The sequence below is a fragment of the Amaranthus tricolor genome, chromosome 2 (assembly GCF_026212465.1).
Source record: "Amaranthus tricolor cultivar Red isolate AtriRed21 chromosome 2, ASM2621246v1, whole genome shotgun sequence".
Classification (NCBI taxonomy): domain Eukaryota; kingdom Viridiplantae; phylum Streptophyta; class Magnoliopsida; order Caryophyllales; family Amaranthaceae; genus Amaranthus; species Amaranthus tricolor.
The window spans coordinates 32,150,068-32,155,316 of NC_080048.1; positions in this window are offsets into that span (position 1 = coordinate 32,150,068).

Sequence of the window (5,249 nt, forward strand, 5' to 3'; positions counted from 1 at the left end):
TAACATGCCTTAATATAATATTTTTGTGTTCTACGTTATCCTTAAGAAAATGATGTCTAATATGTATATGTTTAGCACGAGAATGATGCACTGGATCTTTGGATATACATATGGCACTGGTATTATCACAATAAATAGGAATGCATTCAACTTTAATACCAAAATCTCTTAGTTGCTGTTTTATCCAAAGCATTTGGGAACAGCAAGCTGCTGCTGCTACGTATTCAGCTTCGGCAGTGGATAATGCAACAGTATTTTGCTTCTTGGAACTCCATGAAACTAAACATGAGCCAAGAAATTGTACCATACTTGACGTGCTTTTTCTATTAACTAGATCACCTGCATAATCTGCATCACTAAAACCTTTTAAATCATAAACATCACTTTTAGGATAAAATAGGGACAAGTCGTCTGTTCCCTTCAAATATCTTAAAATTCGTTTGACTGCCGTGAGATGTGATTCTTTAGGATTTGATTGAAATCTAGCACATAAACCAACACTAAATGAAATATCGGGTCTACTTGCAGTTAGATATAATAAGGAACCTATCATGCCTCGATACATTGTTTGATCTACGTTAGTTCCTTTTAGGTCTTCATCTAATCTAACATTTGTAGCCATGGGTGTATGGTTGGTTTTAGCATTTGTTAGACCATATTTCTTTAGAAGTTCTTTTATATATTTTTGTTGATGAATGAAGATACCATTTTCGGTTTGTTTAATTTGTAACCCAAGGAAGAAATTTAGTTCTCCCATCAAGCTCATTTCAAATTCTGTGCCCATTAGGTTAGCAAATTCTTTACATAATAAATCATTAGTGGCACCAAAAATAATATCATCAACATAAATTTGAACAACCAAAATATTAGAACCTTTATTCTTAAAGAACAAGGTTTTGTCGATTTTTCCTCTTACAAAGTTATTTTGAATCAAAAACTTTGAAAGTCTTTCATACCATTGCCTAGGAGCTTGCTTCAAGCCATATAGGGCTTTATCAAGCTTGTAAACATGATCAGGACAAGAGGTATTTTCAAAACCTGGGGGTTGTTCAACAAAAACTTCTTCATCAAGAAAGCCATTTAAAAAAGCACATTTCACATCCATTTGATATAATTTAAAATTCATGAATGCAGCAAAAGAAATTAAAATTCTAATAGACTCTAACCTTACTACCGGAGCAAATGTCTCAGTATAATCAATACCTTCTTGTTGATTGTACCCTTTGACCATGAGTCTTGCTTTATTTCTTACAATTATTCCATGCTCATCTAGCTTATTCCGAAATACCCATTTCAAACCAATTACTTTCTTGCCTTTTGGTTTGGGTTCTAAGTGCCACACTTTATTTCTTTCAAATTCATTTAATTCATCTTGCATGGCTACTATCCATTCGGAATCCTTTAGAGCTTCTTCGTGATTTTTGGGTTCAAGTGATGATAGGAACGCAAAGTGTGCACAAAAGTTTCTCAGTTGGGATCTGGTTTGTGTTCCTTTATTCATATCACTTATAATCAGATCAAGAGGATGATAACTTTGGTATTTCCAAGGTTTAGGCACAAATTCTCTGGAGGGAACAGTAGCATGTTCTGATTCAGCATCTTGATTTGCATTTTGTTCAGCTACTGGATCATCTTGGTCATCTGCGGGAACAGCTGGATTGGGAACAGTCTGCTGGTCCTGTTGAGCTGGCAGTTCCTGGATTTGGTCAGTTTCCTCTGCCTCTTCTTGTATTGACTGTTCACCTGCTGTTCCTGGATCTTGCATTTTAACTCCTTCATCATCTTCTTCTAAATTTGCAAGGCCTATTTTAATATTATTTGTTTCCTGTTCACTTGTTGAAAAGTTAGTTTCATCAAAAATTATGTGAATAGATTCCTCTACACACATTGTTCTCTTATTATAAACTCTGTAAGCTTTGCTATGTGATGAATAACCGAGGAATACTGCTTCATCACTTCTTTCATCAAACTTACCTATATTTCGTTTACCATTCACATGTACAAAACATTTGCATCCAAACACACGAAAATAGGAAATATTTGGTTTAACACCTTTGAGTAATTCATAGGGTGTCTTAGAAGTGATTGGTCTTATTAATACACGATTAAGAATATAACATGCAGTATTGACGGCTTCTGCCCAAAAATTCCTAGGTAGACCACTAGCAATCAACATGGTCCTAGCCATTTCTTCTAAGGTCCTATTTTTCCTTTCTACCACTCCATTTTGTTGTGGTGTTCTAGGAGCGGAAAAATTATGATTTATACCATGTTCATCACAATAATTCATGAAGTTTGAGTTTTCAAATTCTTTGCCATGATCCGATCTAATGTGAACAATTGAATTATTGGTAGATTTTTGTATTTTATTTGCAAAAGATACAAACTCATCGAAAGCTTCATCTTTGCTTGCTAAAAATAAGGTCCAAGTAAATCTACTAAAATCATCAACTATGACAAACACATATCTTTTGCGACTACGACTTTGTGTTCTCATAGGTCCACATAAATCCATATGAATTAATTCTAATGGTCTAGTGGTAGTCACAACGTTCTTTGATTTAAAGGATGACCGCACTTGTTTTCCTTTAGCACAAGGATCACAAACTTCATTTTTAAGGAATTTTATTGCAGGTAATCCTCTTACTAGGTCTTTTGATCTTAATGTGTTAATCAATGAATAACTAGCATGACCTAGACGTTTGTGCCAAAGAAGTGGGTTTTCTTCAATAACACTTAAACACGTTAGACTGTTTCTGGGAACAGTGTCCAGGTCCACCACATAGGTGTTCCCTTTTCTGATTCCCTCCAGCACAGGGTCTTCTGTACTATTCCTAGAAATTATGCATCGTTCAGAAGTAAACTTAACAGAGTTACCTTTGTCGCAAAATTGAGAAATACTTAACAAATTGTGTTTTAAATTCTCGACTAAAAATACGTTATCGATGGCATGGGAACTAGACCTTCCAACCTTTCCTTTGGCAATTATCTCACCCTTCATGTTGTCACCGAAGGTTACTGTTCCCCCATCATAGGCTTCAAGTGAGAGAAATTTAGATTTGTCACCCGTCATATGCTTGGAACACCCACTGTCGAGATACCATGAGTTGTTCCCCCTCACTTGAACCTGCAAAGCAAACTAATGGTTAGGTACAGGAACCCATTCATCCTTGGGTTCCTTGTCGACAATACTTGAATCACATTTCTTAATCCATATTCGTTCGACATAATTTTTATTTGCTTTGATATGCTGTTCCTTCTTTATACATTGATGTTTCAGGTGTCCACTTTTACCACAGAAGGAACATATTTTGCTACTAGGGAGATCTACATAGACCTTTTTCTTTTTATCATTCTTCATATAGCCTAGTCCTTCTTTACTTTTGATTTTAGCATTTAGAATCCATTTGGGAATTTCATTGAATTTCCCTTTTCTTCTTAAATTTATTTTATTTTTCAAATTTTCATTTTCAATTTCGTAGGATTCTAATTTTGATTTCAACTTTTGAAATTCAGTGTTAACCATGTGAGTAGATATATTGTTTGCATCTTTACTTAATCCTAACAATCTGTTTTGATTCATTTCGATACTAAGGAAAATAAATTCTTGTTTCAATTTCTCAATTGTCTCTTTCAAAACAACATTCTGATCTAGCAAATTAAAAAATCTGCTTTGTACATCTATTCTAAATGAATTTAGATAGGATACATGATCCTTGTTTGAGTTGAGGTCTTTCTCGATTTGGAGACACTTGGTATTCTGTTTTTCTAATTTCTCTTGTGTCTCCAAGAGCAACTTAATTAATTTATTCTTACTGAGTTTAGACAGTTGTTTAAGGGATGGACTAGAAGACATTACCTCTTTTTCTTTAGACTCTTCATGAGATGCCATGAGACACAGATTTGCGGTTTCTTCCTCCACTGGAGCTTCTGTCTCAGCCTCGCTCTCCGTATCACCCCAAGTTGCGATCATTGCCTTTCTAAAATCAGTTTTGAAGTTTCCCTTCTTATATTGTCTTCCAACTTCTCTTGCTTTTCCCTTGCCCCTCTAATTTTTCCATTGAGGGCAATCCTTGATGAAGTGTTCAGTGCTCCCGCATTTGTGGCATTCAAAATTTGTCTTCAAGTTTGTAGTTCCCTTTTCTTTATTATTTCTTTGATTTCCATATCTTCTGTTCCTGAAGAATTTTTTGAATTTACGTGCCAACAAAGCTGCTTCCTCTTCACCATCTTCTGATTCTTCACTATCATCTGCTGCTAGAGCCAATCCTTTGTTTCGGGAACTGTCAGCTGTTCCCAAATGCAATTCATGAGTCATGAGGGAACCAGCCAACTCTTCCAAATTAAACTTGGTGAAATCTTTGGACTCCTGGATGGCAGTGACCTTTGCTCTCCAGCGTTCGTCTTGAGGAAGACTTCTAAGTACTTTCCTAACTTGTTCATCAACGGGAATGATTCTACCAAGAGAGACTAACTCATTCGTAATGTTTGTGAACCTAGTGAACATCTCTTGAATGTTTTCCCTCGGTTCCATGACGAATCTTTCATATTTGGACATTAGCAAGTCAATCTTGGATCGCTTTACTTCACTAGTACCTTCATGGGTAACTTCTAGCAGGTCCCAAATCTGCTTAGCGGTTTTGCAACCCATAATACGATTGTGCTCATTTGGACCAAGCCCACAGTGAAGTAACTTGATAGCAAGAGCGTTCATCTCCATCTTTTGAAAATCTTCTTTTTCATATTCAGTGATTGGTTTTGGAACAGCTTCATTGTTGGAGTTGATGGTCATCACCTCAAAGTCTCTAATTTCAATGACTCTCCAAACTTGATAGTTTTCGGCCTTTATGAAGATTTCCATTCTATTTTTCCAGTAAGTATAGAATTTCCCATCGAACATGGGTGGCCTTTGTGTGGAGTACTCCTCTTCCATACGCTCGTTCATCTTCAACATCTTTCCAGGGAACAGGATACTGCTCTCAGGGTTTCCTGATTAAATGAGGAACAGGGCTCTGATACCAATTGTAGGAATGCTAATGGATGATCGAATGCAACAAGAGGGGGGGGTGAATTGTTGTGTAGTAGGTTTAAGATTTTTGCCTCTAATTTTTGCGGAATTGTATCAAGTAAAGAACAAAACTTAAACTCAAAAACGAAAAGAAAAATAATAAAGGAGACAAAGATTTTACGTGGAAACCTTCTTGGCCTAATAAGAAGGAAAAACCACGACCCCCCGGGATTTCAAAATT